The 17,931-nt window shown below is 31.4% G+C and overlaps 1 protein-coding gene across 2 annotated transcripts in view; it reads left to right on the plus strand.

Annotated features, from left to right (window-relative positions):
- Positions 1 to 12,424: 12,424 nt before the first annotated feature.
- LOC132942643 (uncharacterized) overlaps positions 12,425 to 17,931 on the plus strand; it is a 71,656-nt gene continuing 66,149 nt past the window's right edge. For both annotated transcript variants that reach the window (XM_061011209.1, XM_061011210.1), the window contains exon 1: positions 12,425 to 12,824. The gene's annotated coding sequence lies outside the window, so the exon portion shown is untranslated. The remainder of the gene's footprint in view (positions 12,825 to 17,931) is intronic.

The following is a 17,931-nucleotide window of genomic DNA, read 5'->3' on the forward strand; positions in this document are numbered from 1 at the left end:
ATGATGTTTACCAGATATGTCACATAAACTATAACTGTATTGTAACTGGTAAGTGTTAAAATAGCGTTACAAAACTGGTTTGCCACAATATGCTTTCTTTAAAAAAACATTTATGAATAGAAAGATTAAACACTAAGACTAGCAAAAATACATGGTGTAATTCAACTAATATATTGTACGCGTAGACGGGGTATTATAACAAACATATAAGCAATAATTGTTCTTATAGCAGCATTATTGTTATAACAATTGTGTATACAAAAATATCTATTATTAATATTAACACCTAATAAAATGATGGCATTTTCATAAGTGTGTCATTTCGAATTGTTGTTATAGATTTTTCAAGACACAGTACACCTATAGGTACTTCAATTGTTACACATATAGACGCCTCTAATATGGCCGAATGGCGAATACTATATAATAGTAAAACTGTAATGTCATCTTTCGCCAATAAATATCTAAGAAGAGTATCAACATTTTTAAGTTTGGCTATGCTTTCTTTTTATACTTCTTATAATTAATGTTCTAACCAAGCGGTAAGTATTTAATTGGGGGCTAGGGGGCTAAGTTATTTCCCTTTTATTCTTAAAAGCTATATTATTATTTTTTAGTAGAGATAATAATATAAATTATATTAAATTGTTATATGTTTTATTTTCTAAGATCTACTCCGGTTATTATAAATTATAATTGTAACTTTAAAATGCAGCATAAAAGTAATACAAGCTGTACAAGAAAATCTTTCTGATATCAAATATATAATTTTAAGTTTCTCCAATTATTTTTTATTTTAAACGATGATGTCAAAAATGCAATATTTACTGACTTTTAACAATTTAAATAAAATTAATTTTGATACCTTCCTATTATACATTTATACACTTCTAGTTACATTTTAATATTTCATACTATTAATTATGAACCTATGGAACAATATTATAAAACCTCACTACCAAACCTAACTTATTAGTTGATATTGGTAAAACAATCATAAATTCTATGTATCATTCTGTGACAAGTAGGCACATTTCACATTTTTTTCATATTTTTATTTAGAAATTTTTAAATTATAGGGTATCGATTTTACATAATATTGTACCTATATACAATATGCCTAATATATTAATTTAAAATATAAAATATGAATAAGTAGTAGGTATTATAATATAGTTTGGGCATATGGTAAATCAATTAATTTAATAATATAAAAATCGATCGTATCTGCGATTATACGTGTTTTCACGCCTAAACCAGAAACATTACAGTAGGTACACCTAGTTTGAAATTCCGATAAAAGTTTCCGCTTGTTTTTAAACTATCTACACAGGTACCCACTACACTCAGCTAGCCCACAAGTCCCACACATTATACAGCATACACGCCCTATTTTAGTCGTGTATATCGAAAGCGCTCATTTTAATCCGGTTTACGTATAACAATAGCGGCCATTATCATGATTATCAACACACCAATGCCACACTTTACCACTGCAAAGCGGACTTGCAGGGTAAATGGAATATTCTCGTGGCACGATTTCTGATAAGGCAGTAATAATACGGATAAAGGTACATACAGTCCAAAGTTTGGCAAAATCTTTCGAAGCGGAAGTCCACTGGGATTTAGCCTCTTTGCGCGGTGCACGTCATTTCGACTTTCCCGCAAATTATTTATTCACATGCGTAATATGATTTTCGTTAGGTATTGTAATATTATTTACATTAAATTATGCACACAATAGACAATTTCAATTGGAAATTAGATATTTAATTTATTTCAATTATTATCAGCTTCGAGAAGTAATAATATCTGGTCTCGTTTAGGTTGATTAATTTTTGTATTATTATTATTACTCGTTGGTTTATAAATAATTATAATAATATACAATATGGTATAAATTATTATTATTATGTATTGATCTGAATCTGAAAAAGTACTAAACTATTAAATCAAACAATATTTTAATAAATTATAATTTATAATAAACAAAATACAAAATATAAGTTTATAACCATTAACCAAAGTTACATATGCCCTTGACATTTTATTCAGTTTCCGCCGCTTGTAACTATATAATAATGGATAGGTGCTCATAATTATGCATATTTATATTATTCTATACATCACTATAAATATAAAACAGCACAATAAGCAATTTATTGCTATTTGCTTTTATACTTCATATAGAATTTAATCACAAACAATTAATTAATCAACGCAAATTAATGTCATCTATAATATTGTATACAAAATTAATTTTTACCAACATTTGAATTGTATTTTAATTATATTTAACTACTCACTTCGTTACAAAATATAATTTAGGTAAAACAATATAAAAACTAAAAAACAAACGTATGCGAACATCATGGAATTTAAAACATTGCCGAATCGTCAATATTGTACCTATACATTTATGAATGTATAAAACGTATATAATTATTCTTATGTAAGAATAATAATAGTAAAACTTAAGAGTTTTTAATAAAATTGATTCGTGCGCGATCTCTTTAAAAATGCATTAGCTATATCTTAAGCAGTTATATTTCTAGCTTAATTATATAGACAAAAGACTAAAAAAAAAATAACCAAGTGTACACTAACTAACTATACGCTACAATAAGAATATACATATAAGCACTACCTACCTATATACACCAGTCAATCAACATTCTACTAAAAGTTAAAAAAAATAAAATAAATAATTACAAGTCTCGCTGTAGTTAAATTGTGTAGCTTGCGTTATAACGGAAGTAATTTGATCTTGTCATAAAATGATTTGATAAAAACATGCAATATTTTACTATAAACATAATAATATTATATTATGTGGGGTGCACTAACAGGCGATCGCCCCCTCTGTAAGTCGTGAGATGTTCTGTTTTTGCTAATATATAAATACATTTTATACAAACATCAAACATAATATATAGATTTTATAAGCATATGGACGTTAAGTTTTTGTTTAGCAAAGTGGTATTTAAGACTAAAATGTTTTCGCCCGTGGAATTGACCTGAAGACGCCCCTGTGCACTAATATACCGAGGTTGAGTATTTATTTATCTTAGAATAATGCATTTCAGCTATAAAAATGATCTCGTATACATGTCTAATAATATTATGTTGAATATTTGAATGTATACTTTTATAGCATTGGCCTTATAAAATAGATACTTGCCTATAATTAACAGATGAGTAATATCCCATATGCTGTAGAAAATAGTATGGTAACTACTTAGTATATAGTATATACTTACCTATAGTATATACTTCAACACTGCAGAACGTTATGAAGTGCTGTTTTCGCTGTAAGTGAAGGAGTAACATAATATTATCTCACCATAGTTGGAAAGGGCAAGTTGAAACTTGCACCGCTGCGTCGGTCAAACTTCATGCTCAAACATAATTGATTGACTATCAAAATACTGACTAACTGACTATATGGCGGCTAGTACAACAAATAACAAAGTTCGGGTGTGCGTGAATTCATGAAGTACCTAAATGTTTCAGTATAACATCCGTCCCGCTTGACCATTACAGTAACATTACATATTTATGTGTATCAAAATGCGTATAATATTATAGGAAGTCAGCTAACAAACGAATATCACAAACGTAATACTTGATATTTATGTGTCATAGCCTATAGGGTTCAACCAAATATGGCGATACAGCACGTTACCCAAATATTCCACCAAATTTTTCTCGGATTTTTACCTTTATCCCCGCAAATTATAACAATATGTAAGTTCATTAAATTCTAATATTTCTTTATTCGGTTGAGATAATATATCATTTAGTTTTACATAAGCAAGCTAGCCTTAACACAGGTGGAGTTTCCATACACCGCATTCCAGGTGAGAAAATAAAACTGGTGGTGTTTACAATCGCCCAAATTTCCTCAATAACGATCGCGTAGAACTGAGAAACGCAGGAAAGTATGAAACAGTTTATACACCTACAAGAAACCTGTGAACAATTTAGGTGACTCTGTGCACTACCTTGACGCCACCTGGTGCATAAATACACAATTCTCGGAAAACTCGTAATATCTATAGATTGATCGACGAAGACTCGTTTCGTTACTGCGCAGCAATATAATATAATAATATAATAATATGGACTCACGAAAAACACCGTGACGCAAAAATGGTTGGTTTCGCAAGATTTGCAAGATTCGTTGCCGGAATTTCGTTACACTGCACAACACTGCAGTTAACAGTGTCAACAATTGAAAACCAAAAAAAAAATCCTTCAAAATGGTGTGATCGAAAATCAGACAGCAAGGATGGGCGTTGACAAAACAAACGCCATGACCGTTTCACAATACTGGCCAAAGAACATATTGTACGCAGGATACAATAGATCGTCTTGGGTAGGTATTCCCCGTAGAGAATAATAATATGTCGTGACAGCAGAGTAGTTGTTATGTTTAAAACGGAAACGAAAAAACATATTGATTTTGTTTTAAACGTTTAAGGCACATGATGTAGGTAAACATTAAAAAAAATCGCGTAACAATATTTTTAGTAAATTTTAAATTAAAAATATAATCTATGGATTTTTTTCTACTCTGCAGAATACTTTTTTTTTGAATATCAACATTTTCATTGATTTAAAAATTAAAAACGATGGCATCAATATAATTGTTATAGACAGAACTCCATAACTGAACTGAACTTTACACAGCTATTGGTAAAAATTACAAAATTACAAACTGTTTAATGTCTTATAAATAGAGTTTGGAATTCTTAGCTCTGTATAAAACTATAAAAAACACTAAATTCTAATAAAATACACAAAATCAAAATATAAATAAAAAATTCTTATGAAAAACAAATATTTAAAAATTCGATGATGACGCCTTACGTATTTAATATTAATCAAATAGACTAAAAAGATAGAATATTTATAATTTATATTATTATGAGTTATAATCAACTTCAGAGACTTCAGAGGCTCAGGCATCCACCATGGGATGGTGACTGCCACCCTTGACTGATGGTTTTAATGCCACTGATTTCTGTGACAATGCTTCCATACAAAATATATACAACCATACATTCATGATTCATACCCGTACGTCATACCATAATAAATAATCCATCTAGTCATGTATAGGTTGACTTATTATGTTTAGATAGTATGAAATAAAAACAATTATGTAACCTACCACCTATACGTCGATATGACTAGTACCTATGAGTGACAGCTGACAATGCAATATAAAAGGTATAGGAACTTGGAAGTCAGAGTGATCTTTAAAATTTAATGTTCAATAGGTATTCTTAATACACTGAATACCAAAAACAGTAAAACTTAAGACACAAGACAGTGGCGGATCCAGTGGGAGGGCAAAGGGGGAATTTGCCCCCCCCCCCCCCCACCACCATAGTTTTCCTTTGTTTTATACTGTGTTTAGCCAATTTTGGAGCTTTTTGTATATTTGCCCTTCCCCCATTGCCCCTTCCAAAATTAAGCCCTGGATCCGCCACTGACACAAGAAGTTCTTGGTTAAAACGAAATACAGTGTTCAACTTTGATTACCAAAATGTCCTACCAAAATCATTACAATATAATTGATAATTATAATTTATAGGGCTGCATTAAAAATATTTTAAAACAACAACAAAAATGTGGGCAAGTGAATTTCACTATGCTGTAGAGTAGGTTACAAATGAATCACTATAGATGGTGTTAAATTTGAATTCAATGATAAAATACAAATGTATACGAAAAACGGTTCTGATCGAAAACGGTCAGTCAACCTATGATATATTAAAATATATTGTATATTATATCAAATATATTAAGGATATTTGATGATATTATTGTGAATAAAGTATTTTATTCACCTATTTACGAAGACCTTTGTTTTAAATTTTAAATCCATAACTATAAAAGTTGAATATTTTATACATTTTTAACTAAAAAATCATTTTTAAATTTTAAATTTCAAATTTGATAAATTTGATTAAAATTTAAACTTTAATGCTTATAAAAAAAATGTTTGTATATGTATTTTTAATATTTTTTAACTGCTATTGTAATAATATATCAGGCGCCTTTTATTCAATTTTCATGCTTTTTAATCCAACAAATACAATTGTATTGACAATTATAGAAAAAAAAACTTAAAAAATAGTAAACTGAAAATGTCTGTAAACAGTTCAAAACGAGTCAAAATATTTTCAAAATGTATCAAGTATAGGAATTGATAAAATAAACATATGATATAAATGTCAAATGACTACGGTTATTTGTTTTTCAAAAACACAACAAAAAAAGAAAATCGCTACTTGAAAAGTCGAAAGAATTTCCAATGTTGTAAATATTTGAACTTCAAACGCTTATAAAAATTTAATTTAACTTTCTTATAGAAATTTTTTTTTTGATAAAGGTATAGGAAAACTTATACGTAATCTTGTATTATAATTAAAAATCTTAGATTTAAAAAGAAAAATGTTTAGGAATTTCTAAAACCTAACTATTTTGTGATTTTTCGTATTTTATCAAGATATGAACTTTAAATACCTATAAAAAACCATGGATTTTTAATATTTTTCAAATACCATTGTAAGAATATATTAGTTACACATAAATAATAGTAATAATACAATAGTTTCCTTAGATTAAGTTGTACATATCAATAAGTTTTTGAAATTTGATGATTTTGTTGGTAAACTTATGTATTACAACTAGTTAAGAACGATATTGCTAAAATTATTGCTGGAAATAATTAGTTTTTAAGTTATAGCCTTACAAAGTAGCCGGTAATTTGAATTAATAATCTTAAATTACAATAAAATAACTAAAATAGTTATACTTGGTTATTTAATATGTAATTTCGTCCAAATTTGAACATAAAATAACTATAAAAAAAACTGTGTTTTTATATTATTGAGATTTTTGGTTACAGAATAACCTACTTACGTAGAACCCCTTATTTTACGTTTTTAATCCTTAGCTATAAAAGTTGAACATTTTATACATTTTTAACTACAAAATCATTTTTAAATTTGATAAATGTTGTCAAAAATTGAATTTTAAATGCTTATAAAAAAATTGTGTCTATGTATTTTTAATATTTTTCAACTACTATTGTAACAATATATTAGGAGCCTTGTATTAAATTTTCAAGTGTTTTGACCCAACAAAAAACATTTTGTTGATATTTATAGAAAAAAAATCTAAAAATTTGGAAACTGAATAATATTATGTCCGTAAACAACTCAAAACAAGTAAAAATATTTTTTATACTGTATGGTGTATATAAAATGCTAATATAAACATTCATTGAAAATTTAATGTATCTACAATAATTTTTTTAGAGTTACATTAAAAACCAAAATCGATTTAGTCGAGAACCTATTTTGCGTAAATATTCCCGTTTTTCCTTAATTTTAATTTTGTTTTTCCCTGCGCTTTTGGAATATTAAATTTTTAACTTCTCAAGCACCAACTAGATTAACGTTCCCATCGAATAAGATACTGTTGAAGAAAACCGAAGCAGTTTTACTGGCCCAAACGGTGATGACTGACAAAAAAAAAAAATTAACTAAAAAACACAATAATAATAATTGTAAAATCAATACATTCAGATCCGATCAGAATCTAAAATGAAAAAAAAATATAAAAATTAACACTTAATAAAAAACGATAATTTGTCTGTGTATCTGAATATTTTTTCCAAACAGGTTGTAATATTTTTGTACGGTATGATTTTTTTACCAACTGGTCAAAACGTGCCATGCCCATTTCAACAACTACCAAATTAAAAGTTAACCTACATAGATTTAATCGGTTTGAATAAATTGATCCAACAAGAAATTATATATGGTTTTATAATATTATATTTTGATTTAAAGACTATACGCATATATATTTAACGTATTATTTATTTATTATTATTTTATCGAATAAGTCTTATTTTTACGTAGATATGTATAATATTTTACTAATATAATATTAACTATAAACAGCAAGCTTAATATAAAACATGGTCAAGCTAACATTAACAAACATGTTGTAAAATATAAATATAAGCAAACTTAACAGTACCTGTACCTTCACCGGGGATTGGATCTTAGCAAATATAAAACCTTATAGTTTATACACTTGGAGATATTGAGTGATAAACCCAAAGTACCTACTAATAACTACTCCGAGAAGCTATATCGAAGTCAGGTGGTTTAACAACTGGCAATCATTAACAAAGCATTAGAGCGTACTCGCATAGTATATTTAATCTATGGTACTCGGTACTTGCATATTATAAAGTTTGATGTCATCAGCGAAACAGATAGTATTATATTATTCTAATAACATTGAGCATCGTAGATTAATTTTGAAAATAATGAATTAAAATAATTCTCTGCAACGTGACTATGAGAATTTACATCAGTCATTTGTAGAAAGTTTAGATGGAATTTAAAATGTACAAACCACTGTATTTAAAGCTTAATTATGATTAGACAACAAACGTGAAAAAATTAGTGAGAATAAATTAAAGTTCCTTAAAAACCTGTACTAATACGTACACTATACTGGAGTAGGTATATTAAAACCGGTCGAGTGGTAACTGATGTGTTAAAATATGTTCAAAGTATAAAAATAGTTAAATTATTAAAACTAGAACGGAGATCTAAATAAACAATTTCATTTATAATATTATTATGATCATGCCGGGATTTTATGTGTTACAACCAAAAATCCATATGTTTACTGAGAATTTATCCAACACTTTCTATCTAACATCGTAAACAATCAGTGCACAAGTTAAAATATTATACACGCGCGTACCTATAGTAATATATTATTATAAATCGACTGAGTCAATGAACCTTTAAAATGCGCCTGGTAGAGCTGGTACAACTTCAATACGCCTATATCGTTATAAAAATTATGATTACAGTTTATTAGAAATCAACGACGAGGATTTGAAGTTTTTCCTAGAAAATTATTCTAGTCTATTATATGATTATTAATAATATTTTATGTAAATTAATATGTGTTTTATGTAAATCATTATTCAAAACACGTATAGATAGGTGTATTCATACGGTTGTTATTTTCCGTGTACAAAAACCACAGACATTTTATATAAGTAAGCTATAGTACCTAACTATAGTAGGTAGTATATATACTAATAGTTGGATTGCATATCTCCGTAGAGGTGTACAAAATGGATACATATAGAGGACGTACTTCACATTATATTGCTAGTAAAATATTCGTTTTATATTATTAAATCGTGATGATATACCTACTGAAAAATTCGAGTCATTAAAAATCTACGAGAACTTAAATGTTTGTCACTATATCCTATATGGCATATACAATGTACATCCCCTATATCTTTACTCCTTTTTTTTTTCAACTCGAGAACATACTATAAACGTATTTATCTATACGCAGGTATACCTATAATATAATAGTGTAGGTACAAAATAGCAGCTATTACGACTTACGAGCGTTATATCGAAAACGTCCCGTTATGGTAAAATTACGAACACGCTCGATAATCATCATCGTGGATATGGTGACGACGGCTGTGCCGGATTATCGTATAGGTATATTATATACTAACGACAAAACAGCATCTCGAAGGTATGGGCTCACTGCAGCTGCAGGCTGTTCGTATAGGCACGTTGCAAATTTAAATAGGTAATATATACGAGTACATGTGCTGAAAATATGTTGAATAAACTGTTGTTCAGTGGGAAAATTGATTCTCCTGTATTTTATCATCTCATGTTCGCCGTTTAAAGTTCGTCGTTCTAGTCCGATCGTCGTCCGGCCCCTTACCTATCCTCAGTCCTTTCATGATGCGCCTCGCAACGTTTGTCACGAGGAAAACGATCCACTTGGTCGCTCAGTCGTTGTGTATACCCATGATGCTATTAGCTTGCGAATGTCCATACCTATTTATTTGTACACGAGTATCTGTGAAACGTTCAACTATTGACGTTACTCCCTTCGTATACCTATAAATAATAAATATATTATATACATTTAAAGATTTCTCATCGTTATAATAATTATGGACTTTAGGATACTCAGTGCACTAAAAAACCTTATAATATATGCTACAGACATGTTTCAATATGCAGTTAAAAAAATTACATTGAAAGAAGGTTGATTTGCCAAATTAATATGGACAGCAATCTTTATTATATCTTCACATCGCATATTCATTATTATTATTGCTTAATATAAATATTATATTATTTATATACAGAAACGACACACACAATTTATAATATAATTATAATAATAAATATTTTCTATACATCTAGGTATGACTATTAAACTATATCCATATAAACTATTGTCGTTAAAATGTTGAGTCAAATATTATTAATTAAGAATGCATTAATCAAATCTTTTGTAGGTTATTTTAATTATACTTTTTCCCCATTTTAAAGATAAATTAAATATGAATAAAAAATATATACAAACTGTTATGCAAAATATCATGTGGTATAATATATTATATTTATGGATTAAAAATAGTAAGATATGCAATAAAAATTAGTTTACTATAAACTGGTATTATGAAATACTATAATACATTAATGCATTTCTACATCATTTTGCTGAGTATTCTGTGTTATGAATGATTAGCCTACATTATTTTATAAAATATCCATCGCTTTGGGCGGATAATAAATATATAAATATACCTACTAATAAAAAAATCCAATATATAAAGGTCGTAATGTTTTCATAAAGTGCTCGCATACGTCCAAGCTTTGATTCATTAATAGTATTTATGTGCCCCGATATGTCTTGATAATAATTGAAAACAGAAAATAATGTCCTGCAGACAGCATTTACAATAACATGATTTAACATTAAAATATAAATAAATCCTAATCCAACCCATGCCCTGCCGCCCTGGATAATTGTCTTACCTTTAAATTGTATAATAAGTAAATTCACTCTATTCTTAATAATAACAGAATATTCTGAGCATAACATTTGCTATGTTATGCGTCAGTAAGACGGAGATAACAAAATCTGTTATGACGTCCTCTTTTCTAAATTGTCTTCAATATAATCCCTATTAGATATTATTATCTAAAATTTAAAAAAAATATGAGAAATCGTAACGTATTGTAAATTATATCTATTTTACTTTTCTTCGAGATGAAATTTTTTGTTGAACGCATTTAATTCCAACTCATCTTATCGCTGTATCTACTATCTATATAGTTATAAATAGTTGGGTATGAATATATATGACTGCGCAGTCATGTTTAAAATTTTAATTTGATATATTTAAAACTTATTAAAATATTAATATAGGTAGTAACTATAACTATAAGAGTATATTATGATTTATCAGTAAACTAAATTCTGTAAACGTAATATAGGTATCTAATAAGTTATATAATGGGTATATAGTGGTTATATATTTTATAAGATAAGTATACCGATGTCCAATATAAAATATAAATAGATACTTTAGTTATATTAACCTTTTATATTCAGGTCCAAGCTACCTTATATACCTAAAGGCAGAGAAATATGGCGTTGGTTAATTAAGACTTAAGTTTAATATCAATATATTTCATTATATTTGTAATGAGATGATGGCCGATGCCCACTATGACGCGATTACTATAATAGTGAAATATAATAAAATTGTGAACAATTTGAGGGTCAACATATCAGTATTTTGTAATGCATATAATATCTCTTATGAAATATTATCGTCTCAAATGTGAAAATATTGTTTTTTTTTTTTAATCTGATCATCCACCTTTCGATTTACCTAATATAGATTATGATGTACTTCACACAGATAAACAGATAAATCGGCTAAACCTATATAATATTATTATAGGTAGGTACAGCTAGCCCGCATGGAAAATATACTTAAATAATATTAATAAAGGTGTACCTGTAAATTATGCGCTGTATACGGTACGCGATTTACCGTACGAGATTCATATAATAATAATAATAACATATATATATATATTATATATGGGTACATCATTACGGGGACGACCGAAAAATGAGTTTAAAAAACGTATAAAACGCGTATACCGTCGGCGGCACCGCGGTTTCGGCGATTCACACACTCACACACTCGCGTAGTGCCGTTGATTCACACGTGTGTGTGTGCGTGTGTGTGTGTGTGTGTGTGTGCGCGAGCGCGCGCGCGTGTGACCTGAAGCCGAAGCAGCAGCTGAGAGATTTAACGGAACCCGTCGGTTGTGTGCGTGCAATAGCGCCGCGAGAATGCGAGTGCGTGCGTGCGTCGGCGGTGGTTCTACCGAGGCGGCGGCGGTGGCGGCGGCGGCGGAATTAGGTCTTTGGGTAACGACGATTGGTCGTCGGGTGGGAGGCGGATGGACTCGCGGCGGGTTTTCACGTGGCGGCGGCGGCGGCCTCCGCGCGGCCGGCCGAGTTGAGTTACCTGCGTGCGTGCAGTGTGTGATTTACGGTCTCGCCGGTCGCCAACCTGCAACCGTCGTCCGTTGTCGTCGTCGTCGTCGTCGTCCGGGTCCGCGTGGTCCGAGTGTGTGCGCGCGAGCCGTGTGTTCAAAATTTTCCGTTGAACCTTTTTTTTTTTCGTCTACTCCTCCTCAAGTGCGTGGTTTGCAAGGGACGCGGCCCGAGAGATCCTCTGTCAACGCGGACACTGCGCGTGTAGTATAATAAATATTAACATACACTTACACATTACGACGATATAGTGTCGGGCACGACGTAAGATAATAAATATTTTTTTTTAATTTTATTTTATCCGAGTTTTGGATTACACTCATCACCGTGTCTGAGACGCACGCACTATCTCCTGGTTCACGGTACGTACTATATTATATTATATCAGAATTTATATTATTATTATACTTAGAACAACGTAATATTTCTCTATCTGGTATAGTGGTAGGTATCTATTCAAAATGGTATTCATTCGCATGGAAACATATTTTATCTCTATTTAAAAAGTCCATAAATAACCACCGTTAAAGTCTCCAAGGATTTTTTACCACTGTTAAAGTCACCGGAGACATTTTCTTTAAGCGGTCGTCCCATTATCTTCAGTTTCCGATTTTATAGAAGAGAATTACCTTCTATAGGATAATATTCTAGTTACCTATCAACAAGAGTGTTTTTTTTTCTATCGGTAGTTATATATCCTATAGGTTATATAGTTTTGGTATGCGACCATATAGTCTATTATGATTATAATTTAAACGCGTGACTTGTCACAAAATAATAATACAACTGCAGCACGTACCCACGTACCTGTACGCGTATACGTACCTATATTTAATAATATTATTGCGTATATTTTTCTCACCTCCGCGACAGTTTATATATATAAATTTGAACATCTAAATATACACGTTTTTCGGAAACCGCTTATATTATATGGGTCGTGACAAAAAAAAATGCATGTCCGTCGCCGATAGACATATTATACCTATATATATATTATATATAATGATGATACTTGCGTTGCCGTTCTTCTTCTCCGAAGCAATAACATTTTGGACTCCCCTAAAATTATTAGCTGTAGAGCCAGTGTCCAGTGATGGTTCCCCCTCACCATGACGCTAATGACAGCGTCAATAAACGAAACCTGTTACACGCCACGAACTTGTCTGCAAACACTGTGATGTGTGTGATAATAATAATAATAATAGTAATAATAATGTATATTATTATTATTGCTATGCTGTTTTCGGTCAACTCTTTAGTTTGCTCTTTATTCAGATCGCGCCGTTTTAATGACCGTGCTCTTGCGGCTGTCATTGACGGACGGCCAATATTTGTAATACGCGCGCAAGTGGAAGTCACGATTCGTACGTTTCGTGCGAACACCACTCGTAAGTCGTATATAATATGACGCGCTATATTATTTTTATATTATATTATCATGTTTCTGGTCGTGGCGGTGATGTGCGCAGTTGTAGGTATTATATTATGGTATAGGTACACCGCGCTGACTTTTAACGAGGTATATATATATATGTAAGTGGTATATAGAAGGTCTTGTTATCATGCAGCTGCACACTTCCGGGACCACGGCGGAAGCTAATAAGTAATAACCCGCGAGAGGTATTTTCTCTCCATAAAAAGGCTTCGATCATTATAATATTATGCGCGCGCTTCAGTGTTATTTTTTTCGTCTTTTTTTACGATTGTCCATTGTCTGTTTTTCTTCTCGCGTATCGTAGATAGGTACCTTATACCTGCAACGCCCACGAGTTGTAGTATGTGGACAATGTATATATAAGAAACATCACGCACGCGCACACGTAAGCATATCAACGGCTTTTTTACGATCTCAAGAAATCATAACACGCATTATAGAAAACGTATATCTAACCTGCACTGTTGCAGGATACTCTCGGATGCTGAGCGTGCTATGAACGCTCGTATACAGAGTGTGTGTGCGTGTGTGTGTGAGTGTATCCAGGTTAGAGCCGAATGTGCTACCCCTCGGGGCACCAGTTTCTACGCACCTTTATAACCTCGTAGGAATTTCTTTCTCCGCCGCGGTCTCGTTTATATACGTATACGACACTCTTCGTTGAGCTTCATCTTGTTTAAATCATTGTTGTGTTTTTTAAGTCGTATTCGGACATTAGTTTTTAATGACTCCGCGGTTTATATTTAATTCATATATGATATATATATATATTATAATGTATTATTATATTCCTTGTGTAACTGTATCTATATAACGAGTAGGTATAGCTGTGACGCCGTAAAGAAAAAATAACGAATCGAGTATAATATATAATATTCTATATGGGTACCAGACTTTTCCCGTAGCGTTCCTGTTTTTCAACCTTTTTGATTACGCTTCTACTGCAGTTCTATGGCCGCCGGTAATGCGTTGTCGTCCGACAAAATTATTATTGACAATACAACATATTTAACGACGTCGCGTCGTCTGCAATTCTGATAACCATCGTGCATTAGCATATTGTTATAACCTATTTTTATAGTATTTTAATGTTAATTCCATTTTATAGTAAAAATTATCCTACGAATGAGAATATTAGGAATTTAATTTAGTTACATATATGAGTATAATATGACTGTGAAGTCTGAGGGTAGGTTAGCGCGAACACATCACACTGTGCAAGAATGTTAACACCTACAATGTAGGTCCTACATATAATACATTTTTGTATAATAATACCTATAATTTATTACCCCAGACAATAAACCTAGTTTGATTGAATATTTGAATCCAATAATACCTATTTAGCATAAAAAATGTTACAAAATAAATTGTCATTAAATTAATAGGTAGTGACTTTGTTTATCTAGTAGGTATACACTATACACGCATACAACGCTAGACATTTTTATGGACCTGTTTAAAAATCTTATATTTAATGCAATTTATTAAATACGTAACTCATATTGGTTCTGATTCAATATAAGTATACCTACTAGATATAATTTTAGTAAACTAAAGCATATTATGTATAGGTAGTAGGAGAAATTTTGTCGTACGCTTAACTGCTTAAAGTTTTTGTAGTTAACAGAAACAAGTTGTTATTATACATATAGGTATAAATTATTCGCCGTTTGTTGCATAATTAATGTAATAATCATTATTGTACACATAATAACGGGTCTGGGCTGAAGATTATCGCTAATTGTCGAAGTGAGTTTATGCACGTAATATAGTACTGAAATTGAATATGTGTATATATAATTAATATATCCATATATAGTAAATTTTATTATCGCACGTATACATTATAACTACTACGAAAGTCTGTTTTCGGCTAAAACCGATCGGCTTTGTCGGAGAAATTCGACCCCTGACACGATATAAGAATTTATTCGTGCCTCCGAGGTCGTTGCCATTTTTTTTTCACTCTACTCCGAACGAAATCTCTACATGACCGCCGGCGCAAATAAAACGCTGTGATATAGAAATCACATAAGTGTACAGTTTTTACACACACGTACAAACATGTATGTACATGCACACACGCTAACGTGCGCGCGCTCGTACATATATACATTTTAAAATTAGCGAGTGCTTAAATTTTGACGTGTAACGGATCCCCCGCGAGTCATTATAGATCTGACAACGTTGGAGTGCACTTAATGTTTGGCTAGGTACGAAACGCGTGTAAAGATCATAGACGAAATATCCGTATAATAATGATAATGATGGTTTTTCTCCTTTTAGCTTCTCTCTTTTTTTTTCCGAACACATTTGACCTAGAAACTTCCTTGGTTTTTTCTTCTATACTATATTTAATGCTGCACATCGTCAACTTCCAATAGTAATGTTGCACTGTGACCGAACTGGTTATACATATAATAATTTTGTATATAATTTTTTTTATATTAGGTACCTAACCTAACCCAACCTAAAGGTTTTTTTTATTTGTTTATGCTTGAATTAATATATCATATAATATTATAAGTATACATACAATTACTAAATTCAACAATTAGTCAAACCTATATAATACATAAATATAGTAGGTATATATAGATATCGAAAAGTGACAACCAAGTTGGTTAATAAGGCGCTGTTGATATATATATACAGTGTACTGTGTACAGTAGCCATTTTCGATAGGAATATACAACCGATAACAAACACGTGTGCCTGTATAATATATTAATTAATTAATATACCTAATATAATATAATTATTTAAAACACATAAATGTCTTATATACAGAGGGTCCACCCTATGCGTGTCCTGCTACAGTCGATCAGCGATTCACGTAAAATATATAATGTATAATATATCGATTCGAATCGGTAGAAAGCAGTCTGTATGGAAATAATATATTATTGCATAGTTTTCATAATATATAATAATAGGAATGCTTGACGTCACGTGCGGGTCCGTCGCCGAAACGACGTTGGTCTGCATGCGTATACCTACATATTATATTTACAGGTGGACACACTGGACACAGCTTCAATAGCACACACACACACACACACATAGACACTCCACACGATTTCGCCCTGCGCTACAGAACGCACGCTTGGTCTATAATAATAATAATAATAATCGTTTTTATCCTCCACGTCGCGCGTCGTCCTAATATATCGTGCAGGCCGCAGTCGGTTCTGTAGAGTAGGTACCTACCTATATATACAAGTATATTATATACACACATAAAAAATTGTAACAATATACATCTGTATATATACGCGCACGCGAAGACACAGCAGACGTACACAATACACAATAAGATGTAGGTATATACGGTCCTAGAGTCGGTTTTTTTCCATTATGCTCGCTTCGTCCGTATAGCGCGAGTGGGATGTGTGCGACTCATCCCGCAGTGTGTGTGTGTGTGTGTGTGTGTGTGTGTGTGTGTGTGTGTGTGTGTGTGTGTGTGTGTGTGTGTGTGTGTGTTGTTCTTATATATATAAGTACATTTGAGACTGTCTCGAGTCGTGATCCGCGCGCGCCGCAACGTATTTTCACCCGCAATGCTCGTGGATAACAATATATTATAAAATAATTCGCCCGGACCAATTTGCCGAGTTCCGTGTGCGAATCTCGAAGAATATATATATATATATATGTGTATACAAAAACCACACGGCTGTATTATTATATGAATCACCTCTAGTCCGGTCAAAAAAAAAAACTGGATCGTCACGTTTCGCTCGCGCCCGAATCGGGATCGAGCCGATGAACGGTGGAGATATTTTCACGATATGAAACTGCACGTCGACTGCAGTATAAGTACCTAACTTCAGTAGGAATCAAAAATGTTTTGTAATTTCTATACAAATTCTCCACCAATAAACCCGGGGGTAGCGGGTGGTCGTCGTCGTCGTCGGATATATTATATAGGGTGCGGACAATACTGGCAGGCGCCAACAGGTCAGTTTCAGTTAATATATTATATTATAGTATCCGATGATTCAGATGAATTAGTTTTTTTCCATAAT

Source organism: Metopolophium dirhodum, chromosome 4, assembly GCF_019925205.1.
Source record: "Metopolophium dirhodum isolate CAU chromosome 4, ASM1992520v1, whole genome shotgun sequence".
Classification (NCBI taxonomy): Eukaryota; Metazoa; Arthropoda; class Insecta; order Hemiptera; family Aphididae; genus Metopolophium; species Metopolophium dirhodum.